Here is a 15,987-nt window from a genome sequence, read left to right on the forward strand (position 1 = left end):
GTCACTTCTCATGTCCCCTGATGGGGATAGAACCCACAGGCAAAAGCTACCTCTCTAAACCCTGCCTTTACTTTGTGATATCTTTTGTTTCTATCTATTTCCACTGAAATATAAGCTCTGCAAGGACAGGATTCTATCACGTTCCCTGTTTACTTCCATGCTTCTTAGAGCTGGTAGGCAGAGAAGTACATACTTCCATACTTACTCACATATATTTACCGAATGAATGCTGTTCTACAAGTACTCATGATTAGTAAACAATGCGTGCCTAAGGTTCTGGTCAATATCTAACTTATATAACAAGAGTACTTTGGCACAAGTGAAAGAACCTTGTAAGCTTTATAATGAGACAGGCCTGAGTTTGAATGCTATGCTGCCATAGATGGTAGTGGGACTGGAGCAAGTAAATTAAAATTTCTAATTCTTAATTTCTACTGCTGTAAGATATGGTGATAACTGTTACCTTGCTGGGTCACCGTGAAGCTCAGAAATGTTAGGCAAAATGGCTAAATGTTTTAAGAGGGGACTCATTATGTTTCTGGGACTGGCCTTGAACTCTTGATCCTCTTTCCTAAGCCTCTTGGGTAGCTACGGCTACAGGCTTGAATGTGGCCAGCATTCAATTCTACTATTCTGAGACAGTTCTGTTTAACTTACTGCAAAAGGCCATTCCTGAGACTCTGCTTCAAATAAAGGCCCATATCATTCTAATTTGTTCTGATTACTGTCAGATTTCTAAAACATCAATCTGACCATGCATCACTCTACTTTAAAATCCTCCAATTGCCTCACATCACCTTCAAGACAAAGTCCAAATGCTCAGCGTGGTAAACATAGTCTTTGTCTTATGTCTTCTCCTATCAGCTCACATTTGCATGCTAAGTTCCAACTATGTGAAGCTACTTACAGTCCTGTACAGCTAGACCTTTTGGTGTCTCTGTCTGCACAGAACACAAATACTTCAGTTTGAGCATTAGCTCAAGAGAGACTAGCATTTAACAAAAATTTGTTATTTTTCTGACAAGCCCTTACCCTGCCTGGGCAGGTCCTTCTACTTTCCCATGACTCCATTAAAGTTTCTGCTGACTTCTGCTACAGTACTCATTAGACCCTCGAGCAATTTCTAGTCCCTTAATAGCAGGCTGGATCTACTTGTTTAGACAGTACCTAGCCCTGCATCCTAATATGGTGCCTGTCATGTGTAGCATACTATAAATTTGAAAAAACAGAAAAGAGATCTCTCTCATAGCAGAGACTACTTAGTAGGTAGGATAACACTACACAACGACCAAAGAACTATCAGTGTTGGAAAGGACTACAGATGTCACAGTCCAACTTCCTATCCACAAAGAAGGACTACTACCAGTGTCTAACTGGGCACTAGCAGAGTCTGTTTACTTTCCAGGCAGAGATGTCCTGTTGTATTTTGGTTGCTTAATAAAAAATGAAAACGTCCAAACAAATTGGGATTAAATATCTTATCACTTTCGGTATTCACATGATTTGCTGCTACCAGCACTTCTGCCATGATTCTTGAGTTATGTTTTATTTAAGTATAGGATTTGCAGTGGAAAGGCCCAGCAGCCACTGCTTGTTTAGTAAGGAACATGAAGGAGTCTGGAGATTGGACACAACTCTTAAGGAAGGCTTCAAGTGCCCATCATAACCACAGATAAGATCCATCTTACCTGATTTCCATGTACAAGTTTAAGGAAAAGGTCACAGCTAGAGCAATTTGGAAGAAAGTGACAAAACAGTTCTAAAAAAATTTACAAAGTAAGGTTAGGAGTTGGTGAACTCCCAGAACTCAGGAGGCAGAAAAAAATTAAATAAAGAAACAAACAAATAAATATTACAAAGTAAAACATATAATTACATTTTGCTTGCTACTTTTGTTTTGTTTTTGTTTTTTTTGTTTTTGTTTTTTTGTTTTTTTTTTTTTGAGAGACAGACTTTTTCTATGTAGCCCTGGGTGTCCTGGGACTCACAATGTAGACCAGGTTGGCCTCAAATTCAAGAGATCTGTTTGTACCTTGCTTCTGCCTCCCAAGTACTGGGATTAAAGCCGTGCACCCACTGCCCAACTGAAAGATAAATTTTAAGTATAAGAATTACCCAGATTGATAGCTGGGAAACTGAACATGGGTCTCAGTTAGAAGGCCTGGGCCATCTAAGGGACCTCGGACAGTGGAACCAGGATGTATCCCTGGTGCACAAAAGGACTTTGGGAGCACATTCCCCAAGGAGGGATACTCCCTTAGCCTAGAGGTAAGAGGGAGGGCCCAGTCCCTACTCCAAATGACTTGACAGATTTTGATGATCCCTCCTGGAAGGCATCACCTCCCTGTGGAGTGGGGTACAGGCGAAGGGATGGAAGGGGGATTGGGGAGTACGGGAGGGAGGGAGAGGGAACTGGGACTGATATGCAAAATAAAAAATAATAAATATATATACATATATATAAAAAAATTGAGAATTATTTTTGTCCTATAGGCTAATTTTTTTTAAAGTTTCATTATATAATTTCCAAAGGCAACTAGATACAATATAATTGTCAGAGAGAAAGAGAGAGTGTGTGTGGGGGGGGGGGGAGGTGCCTCCGGTCATCAGGCTTGGTGGCAAGTAGCCTAACCCAGGAAGCTGTACCTCTGTCCTCAGAAAAACTTTTATACCCCTTAACTGCTCTATAAATGGTTGATGTCATGACTCCTATCTCCTTTATATACTTGTTTCCTACCTAGACTCCTCTCTTCTCCAGTTTTCTTCAAGTTAATTTCTTCATCTATTTGTTGACTCTTGAGGGCTTCTACTTTTTACCGTCACTGAAGGTGTTCCCTACATAGCATGGTTCAAACTGTACTCTATTCATGCTATTTTTTAAGAAATAATACAAGCCATATATATATGATTTTTCTCCATTTGTACTTTTTATTCAAATTCATTATTTGAGCACACTGATGTTGCTTCACACATACTTAAATCATCCCCTCTTACCTCTCCTACCTAAAGACCTCCTGATCTAGCCCAACTGTTAAAGCTAGTGGTTACAGAAATGCTAATGAGACTATTTCCATGCCTTCATATGGCTCTTAATAATAACAATGATAATGATACAGAAACCCTGAAACCTATTATTTCCTATAAGCAGTCACAGGCTGAGTTAAGTTTTAAGGAGCCAAAATAAGTGACAGATGGTGGGGTATAGGAATAAAGAGTATTTCAAGTAGAAGCAACTACATCAACAAAAGTACAGATGTGGAAAATCTAATGCTAGGTGGCAGCACCCAGTAAGAGGAGAGTCAGAAATAAGGCCAGAGAATCTTAAAAGGAACGAGGGTTTATGGGAAATCAGAAGTTGTTGAAAGGGTTTAAAAAATGACTGGCATGGCCAGGCTTGCAATTTGGTTTAATTACTCTGTTAATAACATGGAAAAAGAAATCCGAAGGGGGAAAAGACTTACAGACAAGTTATAATGAGAACTTAAATAGGGTACTGGTGGTAGCCTTGGTGGAGACAAGGGAACTGGAGTATAGAAAAGCAGCAGTGAGAATTGAGTCAAGTTGATACAACTGAGCTCTGGAATTCTTTTTGGGGGTGGGGGGGGCAAATGATAAATTTGTTACACCAGTGGTTCTCAAAATGTGGGTCAAGACCCTCTTTGGAAATACCATATAATATATGTACATTATGATTCTTTTTTATACATAATTTATTTCTTTATGATCCATTCTACATTCTAACCCAAGTTCTCCCTCCCCAAGCCAACATCACCCCCAACTCCTCCCCACGGGTAAGGGCTCCCATGAAGAGTCAACAAAGTCTGGCACATTAAGCCAGGGCAAGACCAAGGCCCTCTCCCATGCATTAAGGCTGAGCATGGCATCCCACCCTAGGGGATCAGCTTCAATAACCTAGCTCATATACCAGGGTAAGATCCTGGTCCTACTGCCAGGCATGGGGGACAGTAACGGGAAGGGAAGCAGGGATGAGAACATGAAGGAATGGGATGGTTGAAGAGGGGAGGGATGGAGTGAAGAGCAATGAAAGAGATAGCCTAATAGAGAGAGCCACTAAGGGGTCAGGGAGAAACCTGGTGCTAGGGTGATTCCCAAGAATCCACCAGGATGACCCAGCTAAGACTCCGAGTACTGGCCTACCCCTGTAATCAGATTGGTGGATACCACAACTATCATTATAGAGCCTTCATCCAGTAATCGACATAACCAGATGCAGAGATCCACAGCCAAGCACCAGGCTGAGCTCTGGGATCCAAAGAGGGGGAGGAGAGAATATATGAGCAAGGAAGATCAAGATCATGATGGAAAAATCTGAGTCAGGCCATGGTTACATTATGATTCTTAACAGTAGCAAATTACAGTTATGAAGTAGCAATGAAAATAATTTTAATGTTGAAGGTCGCCACAACATGAGGAACTATATTAAAGGGTCACAGCATTAGGGAAATTGAGAACCACTATGTTAAACCCTTAATTAGCGTCACTGTTTGATTCCAGAAAATCCTGGCGAACTAACTGATCTAGACAAGTAGATCCTACATTAGGGCAAACAGTTTCCATAACAGGAAAATAGAGAAAAGACCCCTTTCTTGCTGTGCTCACCATTCTAAATATGTGTCACATACTTTGTTTAACCCCAATCAGTTCAGGACCTTGAAGGACTTGTCTAAACCAAAGCAAGGTACAATGACTTGCATGTAATTCCAGTGCTTGGACTGAAAATGAAAAAAACAAGATGTACATCTAGATTCCATTCCTGGGGGTATTAAAAAAGTGATCGTTTAATTTCTTTCTTTTTTTCAACATGGGGGGGGGGCATGGTGCACATGTGGAAGTCAGAAGAGAACTTGCAGGAGTTGGCTCTTCCTCCATGGGAGTGAACTCAGATCACTAGGGGTAGTGGTAAGCACCCTTATACGCTGGGCAATCTTACTGCCCCTAAAGTTTAATTTCTGAATCTAGCAGGAGGATTACAACAAGTTCAAGGCCAACGTGGATCATGTAGTGAGACCTCATCTCAGAGACCTCTGGGGTTTATGGGCGGGACAAGCCTAGCACACTCAGTGAGCTCCAGGACCAGTGAGAAACTTTAACTCAAAAAAATAACATGGAGAACAATTAGGAAAGACTCCTGATACTGACCTCTTGTCTCACAGGCACGTGTATACACATGGTCTCATATCCTCACAAACAAGTATACATACATAGACCACATACATACACACAACAAAACCAAACAAAACCTAATGAATCAATAGCTTAAAACAAACAACCAAAAACCTACATTCTTTTTTAGACAGGGTTTCTGGGTAACCTTGGCTGTCCTGGAACTCACTCTGTAGACTAGCCTGGCCTCAAACTCAAAGAGATGCACCTGCCTCTGCCTCCCACTGGGACTAAAGGTATGTGCCTCCTCTGCCTGGCTAAATACTCTTTTAACTCCCCTAATAACCAATAATCTGTCAAAGTGGTGCTCTCTCTTGACGCAATAAATCAAATAAATTCGTTTTTTGACCAACAGGAATCTCTTGGTAGGGAAAGTTGTCTACAGGAATTGAAAAAGACTATTTTAGGTCTTAGGAAACTACACAGAAAAAGAAAAACAGAATAGCCAGGTGTGATTTCGCACACATTTACTCCCTGCACTCAGGAGGAAGGGGCAGGCAGGAGTTCAAGGACAGCCTGGTCTACAGAGTGAGTTCCAGGACAACTGGTGCTACACAAAGAAGCCCTGTCTCGAAAAACAAAACAAAACAAAAACAAAAACAAAAAAGACAACCAGAATAGATGATTAGAAGTGCCTAGGGCCATATAAAGTTTTTAATTATAAAACAGAAATTCAGGCTAGGAGTGTAGCTAGGTGGTAGCGTACTTAGCTAGCACCACAAAGCAATGGTTTGATCCCATCATAAGTAAACAAATGACTGAGGGAGGCAAAAAAATTAGGCATGGCAGTGGGTAAGAGTAAACAGTGTAGTGTTCTAAGTTAGTAAAGCCTGTCCAGGATGTCGGTGAACCTGTCATCTTGAGAGACACATTCATTCACTGGTACACTGATGCCAGAAATAAACCAGTTTGTTTTCATTGTATCCCAACACTTTTGCACAAAATCCTTTGAAAAATCAGGTAACTTGTGAATCTTATTTCCATACTGCCTCTATTATTTAAATGAGAAGAAGATTTGTCAGATTCCACAGTGTATACTAGGATTCAGAGGTCCATCCTCATCTTTCTACTTCCTAAAGTTGAGATACTTGTTTGTATGCTTGAAGGTGAGTTGAAATTACTACAGAAGCTCCTCAACACCCAACTCAGAAGCATACGTTAGGATCCACAGTAATTTCCAACATAGCCAAGAATGAACTCTGAATGCATTCTTCTGTTGTTTCACTTTTACCTTACTCATTCACGCAACTGTTTCAAACAGGAAATCATATAAGCATCAAGTACAAGTCTGCTGCATTTTTGTATTTTTTCAAAGTAAATATCTGTACACTTGATAACTTCTGAATATTCCTAAGTTTCTGTCTCTGTGTGGCAAATTACGTCAATCCAAATGTACCATGAATGGTACATGCATGCACGAACACAACTAAGCCCACACCATAATCCATTCTCCAAAGAAAGCAATAAAGTAAATGAAAAGCTGTGGATTCATTCCAAACTAATGTGGTTTGATCAAGCCAGACCCCCTGAAACAGAGTTCCTGGTGATCCAACATTCAAAACAGCTTGAACAAGGCAGCCTTGCAGACTACAGCCAGGATTTCTGTGTCTTCTTAGGATCCCCAATGACAGCGCCCCCTAACAGCAGGAAAAGGTTTGGAAAGAACGATGCCCAAATTCCCAAATATTGTTTATAAATGTTTGTTTTCATTTAAGTGGGCTTGGTTATAAATGGTTAGTGACCACAACCAATCTTTTTAAAAGTAAAAAGGGGACTATGGTATAGATATGAATACTTTGTTTTGGAATGGATTTTCATTTATTGATACAAATTTAATGTCAATTTTGCTATATGTATATTTCTCCTCTTATTTAGGTATTATGTTTATATAGCTCATTTAGAAATGTAATGTATAATTTAATACAGATTATAGATAGTTATCTATAACAGTCAAAACTTATAGTTAGATGAGTTAGGTTTTCTAGATATACAGAGATGTATTTGAGATGAATAGGCATTCTTCAAACCTTTCAAAGGCCTACAGAATATGGCATTTAAAATGTTTAGGGATTTTCTTGACAGTGAGACATAACTGCTCCTGGCAATACCACCTGTGTCAGAAAGGAAGATGGACATCGAAGAAACACGTTATGGAGTTTGTCTTTAATTTGGCAAGACTAGCCATTTGGACAAAATACTGCTCTTGTCTGGATTGTTTGACTTTATGCTCTATAAACCAGACATGCAGGACCCACAGAAAATTGACTGCTGATTCAAGATGGAAATTGCTACAGAGTTCCTGCTTCATGAAAGAGTCTGCCAGACATTCTGCAGGACACAGAGAAAAGTGACTGACAAACTGCCAACACAGGCAGACAGTTTAAAGTTTCCTGCTTTGCTGAGGAGTCTGCCAGACACACTATGGCCTATAGGCTGAAGATGGAACATTACAGAAGAAGGTTGGGTGCCTGACCAGGGTAGTTGTCTCTGTCATTCTAGAGTTATGTATTATCCTTCTGTGGTCTTTGATGGAGTTGAAGACAGATAGTTATGGTTATAGTTTTCCTTAGTTAGGATTAAAGATAAGTTACATAGACTTTAGACACACAAAGATAGGATAGATGATGGAATATTTTCTTTAAATCTTACTAAATGTTAATGGACTAAATATTGTTAACTGTGATTCTTATTTGATAACTGTTGTGTTATATATTTTGCTTTGTTAAGGTTAAACCCCTTCTCTTTATTTAGACAGAAAAGAGGAGATAATGGGAGATGTCAGTCTGTAAATATGTTTCTCATACTGGTTAATGAATAAAAGCACTGATGGCCAATAGGAAAGCAAGATAGGCGGGACTAGGAGACAAGGAGAATTCGAGGAAATAATTAAGGAGGAGTCAGTATGTAGAGACTGGAGAGAACAGAGGTCCCGGTCCACTCTCCCGTAAGATGAAACAAATGGGTTAATAATTAAGATAGAGGTAGCTGACAAGAAACTAGTAACTGGCCAACAGCATTATATCAAATACAGAGTCTCTGTGTGTTAATTGGGGCTGGTGGAAAAACCTACTTGTAACACATATGTATGAGGATGCCACATCAAATCCAAAGGACCACAAATAGGTCAAACTGCTTGCAATTATGACTGCTAAGAATCCAGGATTACAGTAGGTATTAGTCAAATGGATAAAGCTGGCCCAACAAGAAGCAACTGTGAACATACTCAGTGCTATAGCTGCTTCATTGCTACAGACACCAAGCCAAAGGAACAGCGACAGGGACAACAGCTTCACCACAAACCACAGATTAACACACACAACTACTTAAAGAACTAATAACATTCATTTTAAAACTTCATAGTGTTCTGTTAGAAGTTAATTTACAAGCAGATACAGGGAAAGCTAGAGAAAACAAAGGGTTTGGTTTTTTTGAAATCAGGCCCTTTACTGCCCAAGCAGGCTTTGAACTCTGTGTAGTTGAGGATGACCTCAAACTTGTATCCTCCTGTTTCCGATCTCCCAAGCACTGGACTGCAGGTGTGAGACAACACAACCAGCTTAATCACCCCACACCAGTCCCACTTTTTAAAGGAAATGTTAATTTAGCGCTCAAATAAACTTAGCTCTTGGTAAATTTGAGTTTGCTTATATTCCAGTTTAGCTCTTAAAAAATAGGCTGTATATTGGGGTATCATGAATACTGTATGACTCACATCAGAAAATTCTTTCATTTGCAGCATGAAATTTCAAAGAAAACAAATATAGGAAGATAGTATTCTAATTTTTCAGATTAAAACTAAAATTTACTTTGCTCCATTAGCTGTCAGACAAGTTATTTTCAAACAAATGAAGTCTTGGCTGCCCTGTGGTTGGCATTTTAAAACTACACAATGACAGAGTTTGAGTGTCCCAGTTCTCTACCCACATACTCCTCAGTCCTCATTACCCTTTAGATCACACTCTCAAACAGTCATCCGCGATACACATCTCCCTCAGTCCATCAGGTTGGAGGATCATTTACGGTTATGTACCAATCTGAATGTGTTGTGCACTTTCATTCCAAAGGATTCTTTACTTGCAAATTAACCCTTGCTTTAAATAGTCTATGGTCTGATTTTCATTTTAGGTATCTTTCTTACGCATTTCCACCTTCCCACTCATCTTGTCTACAAAATACTTTGCTTAAAGATAGTATTTCACTATTTACTCCTTAAAGATAATCATGGCCAGACATAATGAACGGTACAAGCCTACAATCCCAGCACCCAGGAGGCAAAGACAGGCAGGTCTCTGTGAGTTCAACACTAGACTGGTTTACAAAGTGAATTCCAGGCCATCACAGTGAAACCCTGTCTCAAAAAACCAAAACATAAGACAAAAAGTTGAACCTGGGGATATTTAAGAAAAAAAAAGTTTTTAAGGGCAAGGGGTGGAGTGTGGCTCAATGGTAATGAAAGAGGAGGGACACTCATCTCTTTCTGGGGACCGAGACTGGTATTAAGCATTGTTGAAGCACTATTAAAATCAGTACTCGTACTGGGGTTCTCTTTCAACAGCCAGTTGGACCAACCTTAAGCCAACAATGGTTTTTTGTTGTTGTTTTTTAAACAGTCACTGACACTTTGAGGAAACTACAAGACAACTGAAACTGCTTCTGCAGGTTCAGACCCAGCCCTACTCTCTAGAAGAATTAAAGAGATGTCAAAGTTGAAACCCTAGTACACAAGCCTCCTTAGAAATTGCAACGCCAGTTATTGCCCGTTATTACCCAGGGCCTAGACAGGAACTCCAACACCTGCAGACTCAAGAGCCCCCTTAACTAGCACTGGGCATGAGCTAGTAAAATCAGAGAGTGTTAGCACTCACTGCCCTAGTCTGCCTGCTGCCACCACTTGCTACTCTCAAACACCAAGAGACGCTTAAAGCTGTCAAAGGCAGCACCTGCAGAGCTCCTCCTGGCCTACTGTAGATTTCTGGTATTTTTTAATTGGAAAAACAATTCAGTGAACTGAATTTATGATTCATGAACATTTAAGTCATGTTAACATTTTATAGATTAAAAAATATACATGTATATGGTCAAAGCCAGACACTGTAGCATTGGCACCTGTAAGGCTGAGTGAGGCAGGAGGATCATGAGTTCAAAGCCAGCCTAGGCTAAACAGGGAGACCTAACAAAAACAAGACAACAAAAAAATATGGTCATCACCCTTAAGCCCAGAACACACATTCATATATGATTTCATTAATAACATACTCAAGAATTTACCTTTACTTAAGAAACAAAATTTAATTTTGTTCTGATATAGCAAAAACTGATTTAGCAAGCAAGGAACATGTTGGTGAGAAAGGGCAGAGTTCCTGAGAATGATAAACTACTTTTTACACTGACTCTCTTCCCCTTAGCATCTGTCAAGTGTAGGAAGAGAAAAAGGTGCTGAAATCTGGAGAGGTAGACCAGAATAAAAACATGCTTGCTTCCAAGAATGAGAAGTGAGAAGAGGAAATGTGGTAGGAGGTGGGGGTGGGGTGGAAAGCAAGAGACGGTAGGGAAAGAAAGACAGGGGAGAGAGGAGGAGGACGGGACTGGAAATGATTTAAGTTGGCAAGTATTTTACACACATCATCCTTCAGCTTTCTGAACCCTCTCTAATCTTGTTCTTGCCTTTCTTATATTCCTGTTCCCTAAGCTATCAACAAACACATCTAGAACATAACTCACATCTGTCCACTGCTCTGTCTCACTGTCAGAACCACCACAGCCCAATACAATTTATCTGGCTGGGCTACCAAAAGTGCAAACTAGGATTTATTTCTAATGTTCCTCTCTGATCAAATATGTACGTGGCAGCTAAAGCTTTATATTTACTGACTGACTGGTTGTAGAAGTCTGTTTTATCTTTCCAACATGAGGGTACCAGGGATTGAATTCAAGTCATTAAACTTGGTGGCAGGGTCACTATTGCGATGGCAAGCCCTCAGAATAATCTTTTAAAAATAGATCATGGCACTGTTTAAGTTTCCTGCTGGCTTTCTAAGTGTATTTTCAAATCAAGTTCAAACTCAGCATTTAGTGACTCAGATGCACAAGACAGCATCCAGACATAAATGCTCAGTAACTGGTCCAATACTAAGGTATTGCCTCTGGAATAAGGAGTGCCTCTGGAAGTGACACTTTCCAGAAGTAACTCATTATGATTCTTTTGTTTCCTGAAGCTTATTTCTAGCTGGAGCCTGTTGTCTTTCTCCTGAAATGTTTTTCTTCTAGACTCTTTAAGGGCTTATTTCTTCCTCATATTTCAAGTTTCACCTTCAATGTTCTCATTGATGACATTTTCTTTTATTACTTTCTAAATACTTTTCTGTATAATTCATCTTTTTAAAGATTTATCTATTTATAAATTTTTAGATTTTTAATTTTTTCTGTATGAGTGCCTTGCTTACATGTATGCATGCACACTACATACATACCTGGCTCCCACAGAAGCCAGAAGGAGGAGGCATCAGATCCTCCTGGAAATGGAGTTACAGATGGTTGTGAACCTCCATCTGCGTATTGTTGTAAACTGAACCCAGGTCCTCTGCAAGAGCAGCAAGTATATTTAATTACTGAGTCACCTCCCCTGCCCTCTTAATTCTAAAAAACAACAACAAAAAACACAAGACAACAAAACAAACAAACAAACAAAAAACAGGTTCTGTCTATTATGTATCTCTGGCTGTCCTGGAACTTGCTATGTAGACCAGGCTGGCCTCAAAGATATCCATCTGCTTCTGTTTCCCAGAGTGCTGAGACTAAAAGCATGGCCCTCCATGATCAACCCCTCTTCATTTCTTTCACAGTATACAGTAATTATTTACTTCTTTGTTTCCTTGATTTAACTTGTCCTTGAGTATTTTCAGATGCTTCAGCATTCAATAAGTTCCCTAACTTGCTTTAAAAATATCTTCTTTTGCCCAAAATAACCTTAAATAAAGAATATTTAAATTTTCTAACCAACAAGTTAGAATATGGTTACTAACATATTGTTAGAGTCTGTTTTATGATCCATCAGATTTCCCCATGCTTCCCTTAATTGCTAATACCATGTGTCCAACAAAATACTGTGTTAGGTAATGGAAGAAGAGTCAGGATAAGAAAATTAAATTATATCTTCAAGCATGGGATAGTTATCTAACATGGGTAAAACACAGTGTGATCTCAGCACCATAAGACAACCAAAGTGTGCCTATGTGTGTGTATGTGTTCACATATATTTCTTCCTTTAAATGTTTTGAATGATTTCAGTGTTAATAATGTGACAACAAAGGGTATATTTCAAGTAGGATAAGATAAAGAACCATACTGTACTGAATATGTAAAAATGAATGTTTTATCAGAGGTGGTGGTAGAAGTTAGGAGCAATGCAGCCTCATTTGTAGGCAGTCAATCAGGTTATAGAGCCAAGAGAAACAGTAATCTATGTCTTGGTGGAACTGGTAGTCACCTCCAAGAACACTGGGGTTTAACAAGGAACAACCTAATTGGTCACTGGTGACCACCAGCCTCTGATCTTTTCACTTGCTGGTTCTTCATGCCCTACACGGAACTTACGGTGGGCTTTCCTCAGACTGTACATGCATGCTCAACTGGTCAGAATTCCCCACTTACACATTAACTATCCAGATTCATCCTGGCTTAATAACCTAATTTGCATACAGACAGGACCAAAGTGGCCCATTCCCAGGTCACAAACATCCTCTGGAGAGCTATTTCCTTACTTCTCCATAAACCCTGCCTGCCTGCCCTGCTTGTACTGTCCGCATCCTTCATTCTTCTTGATCCTGAGACTTGGCTCTGACTCAAGAAACTAGTAACACTAGATACCATCAACTACAAGATGTACCATTATTTTATATTCCACTGAAGAAAAATGGTACAAAGATGTTCATTAACTATGAAAAATCATCAAAAAATAAATGAGATGCTTGCTAGTTCCAGAGATGTTAAGGTTTGTGAGGAAGGAGGGAAAAGGGTGGGCTGGGAGGAAAAGTAAAGACAGGACAAAAAAGAAAATCACCAGTCAATAACACTAATGCGTTTTCCAGAAACCACAGTAAGCATAAAGACATAGATCACTGGTTATTTATTTAAGTTTCATCAGCATGAGAAGGAGAAGCCACTGAGGTGCTGTCACACAGCAGCTGCTACTGTAAACACATACACCCAAGCACACATATTAAAATAAAAAAAATTTAAAATTCATGGGAAGGGACGGATATGACCAAAATACACTGTTGATATTTCCATTAGAATAACATGTATAGAATTCTCTTTAAACACACGCACGCACGCACGCACGCACGCACACAAGAACATAGACTTAAAATGTGAACCACGTCTCCCACACACCATTATGCATGACCTCGGGGCTGTACCATGCCTTCCCTGTCAATGTGGCCTCAGACTCACTAAGGATGTAAGTCAAAACAACCTTGTCCTAGGTTGTTTCAGTCAGGTGTCATCATCACCAATATAATACATATAACCAATATAATACATAAGACTCTTGTAGCTACTCAACATGCTTCACAACAGATCTGAATTCGATCAAATTAGTGATTTTCCTCTAGGTCTAATTTATTCAAGTTTAATCTTTATTACTGTAGCCTAAGCTTTGCTATTTCCTATTAGATAATTTACCAGCCACTAAAAGATGAAAATACCTAGTTGACATTTATTAAATGTTTACTATGTGCCAGGCATATAGTAAGACAAATGTAGACAAGTAGAAAAGTATCTTATATGTATTAAATTACTTAGTATTCACAGCAATCCCATCAGGTGAACAACAGCACTATCAGTATTTTACAGAAAGGGAAATTCACATATAAGGAATTAAGTAAGTTTCCCAATGTCACACATGTAAGCACAGAAGCTTAAAAGTCTCTACCTATGTTATCTGTCTTCAAAACCCAAGTGCTTAGCTACTATTTTGTACTGCTTTTCACAATACTTAAAAGAAAAATTAAAAATTTAGGAAATTTAGGAAAATGTCACCATTAAAAATTATTCAAAGGAGTTAAGGAACACTTAAGCAATATTAATACTAATATAACTAATCATAGGTTGGTACATCACAGCTATTCCAAAGTGTCTTAGCCTTGATTAGTAGTTTTGAAGTTAGACAGACCTGGCTTTGAATCTTGGCTGTGCCTTTTACAAGCTGTGTGACTTTGGACAAATTTCGTAACTTCACCAAGTGTCAGTTTCCTCATCTGCAAAATGAGAATAATAAATATCTTATACAGTAGTTCTTAGTGACACAAGTACAAAAAATAAAAATGTTTTCAATTTTTGTCAGAAAACAGCTCTATTGTAATGAGAGAATGAAGATTATCACTCCAAATCACTGAGCAGCCCCAAGATCCACACACTGGTGAGAAACACAACAGATAAGATAATACCACAAATACAAGCCAAATGCCTAGAGATATGGCACTCAAATTTCTGTTGTTTGTGTTTCTGCAGCATTAGGTACAGACTCAGAGCCTTGCAGGTATATGCTAGTCTACCACTGAGATACACACAGAAAACAGAAAAGGAAAGACCAAGGGATCAAGAGACTGTCAAGAAGGAATTTTTATGGAAGAAAAATTGGGTAGAAAATGAACCCAGAGTTGTGAATGCAAGGGAAACCTACTCAGAGTGACAGGGATCTCCATAATTAATCCTAAAGTCTTACCCATTTTTTCCTTTTTCATATCAACTAAGGCAGAAAAAAAAAGTTTTGTTTTTTTTTTGTTTTGTTTTTTTTTAGCAAACAGTAGCTCTGTTATATGTTAAAGTAGTCATTTATAATTTGATTTTCTGTTCGGTATATTTCTTTCAGTGCCCCTTCCCCCCAAAATGCATGGCTGGTAAAGGGTAAACATAGAATTATAGTTAAGAACTGGGAACGGAATTTCACAAGTGAAACATGGTGAAAAGGAAATGTTTTGTAATATGTGGTTTAGATTCATTTATCTTATTTTATGTGATGAGTGTTTTTCCTGCATGTGTGTGTATGTTTACCACATGCATGCCTGAGGCTTGTGAAGGTCAAAAGAGGTCAACAGGTCTCCTGGAACTGCAGTTATGGGTAGTAGTGAGCCAAACTCGGGTCCTCTGTATGAGCAGGCAGTACTCTTGGCCACCAAGCCATCTCCCTAGCCCTAGAGAATCTGTTCTGTTTCTTAAAAAATATTTTATTAACTAGTTATTAGTGTGTGCGTGTTTGTATAAAATGTATGAACACATATGCCATGCCATGTGTGGAAGGGACAACTTTTATGGAATCAGTGTTCTCCTCCCACCTTTCTGTGGGTTCCAGTGATTGAACTTGGTTCACCAGGCTTGTAAGACAGGTGTCTTCAACTACTGAACCATCTTGCCAGCACCAAAAGGGAAATCTGTATATTGAAGTTCCCTGGTTTACGAGAGCTATTATGCATGCAAATTAAGCTATAAAATAGTTTTCAAGACTAAGAACAATTCAGATCAAATAGTTATAGAACATCTACTATATACAATACAACTAGAATATCGGTCTCAGGAGTACAAAAAAACAGTGATATCATCTCCAATCCCTAAGTTCTCACAATTCAGAAAATACATAAAAATAAAAGCCTGTATGACATTAAGATGCATTTAGAAAGAAACAAACTGCTACCTTCTTTAAAAGGAAGGTCAGATTACTGAGTTAGAGAAAAATGAAGAAAGGTTTCTTGAAAGATAAAACATTGAAAAGTGGAACTCAAACAACCCTAATTTCTGGATATAAAA

General features: G+C 38.9%; 1 protein-coding gene across 8 annotated transcripts in view; it reads right to left on the minus strand.

Moving 5' to 3' along the window:
• Positions 1-15,987, minus strand: part of Numb (NUMB endocytic adaptor protein) — an 89,790-nt gene that overhangs the window by 37,904 nt on the left and 35,899 nt on the right. For 7 of the 8 annotated variants that reach the window (XM_051196305.1, XM_051196303.1, XM_051196302.1 and 4 more), the window contains exon 3: positions 14,357-14,441. The exons of the other annotated variant lie outside the window; for it this stretch is intronic. The gene's annotated coding sequence lies outside the window, so the exon portion shown is untranslated. The remainder of the gene's footprint in view (positions 1-14,356; positions 14,442-15,987) is intronic. 8 annotated transcript variants of the gene reach the window in all.

The sequence above is a fragment of the Phodopus roborovskii genome, unplaced genomic scaffold (assembly GCF_943737965.1).
Source record: "Phodopus roborovskii unplaced genomic scaffold, PHOROB, whole genome shotgun sequence".
NCBI classification, from domain to species: domain Eukaryota; kingdom Metazoa; phylum Chordata; class Mammalia; order Rodentia; family Cricetidae; genus Phodopus; species Phodopus roborovskii.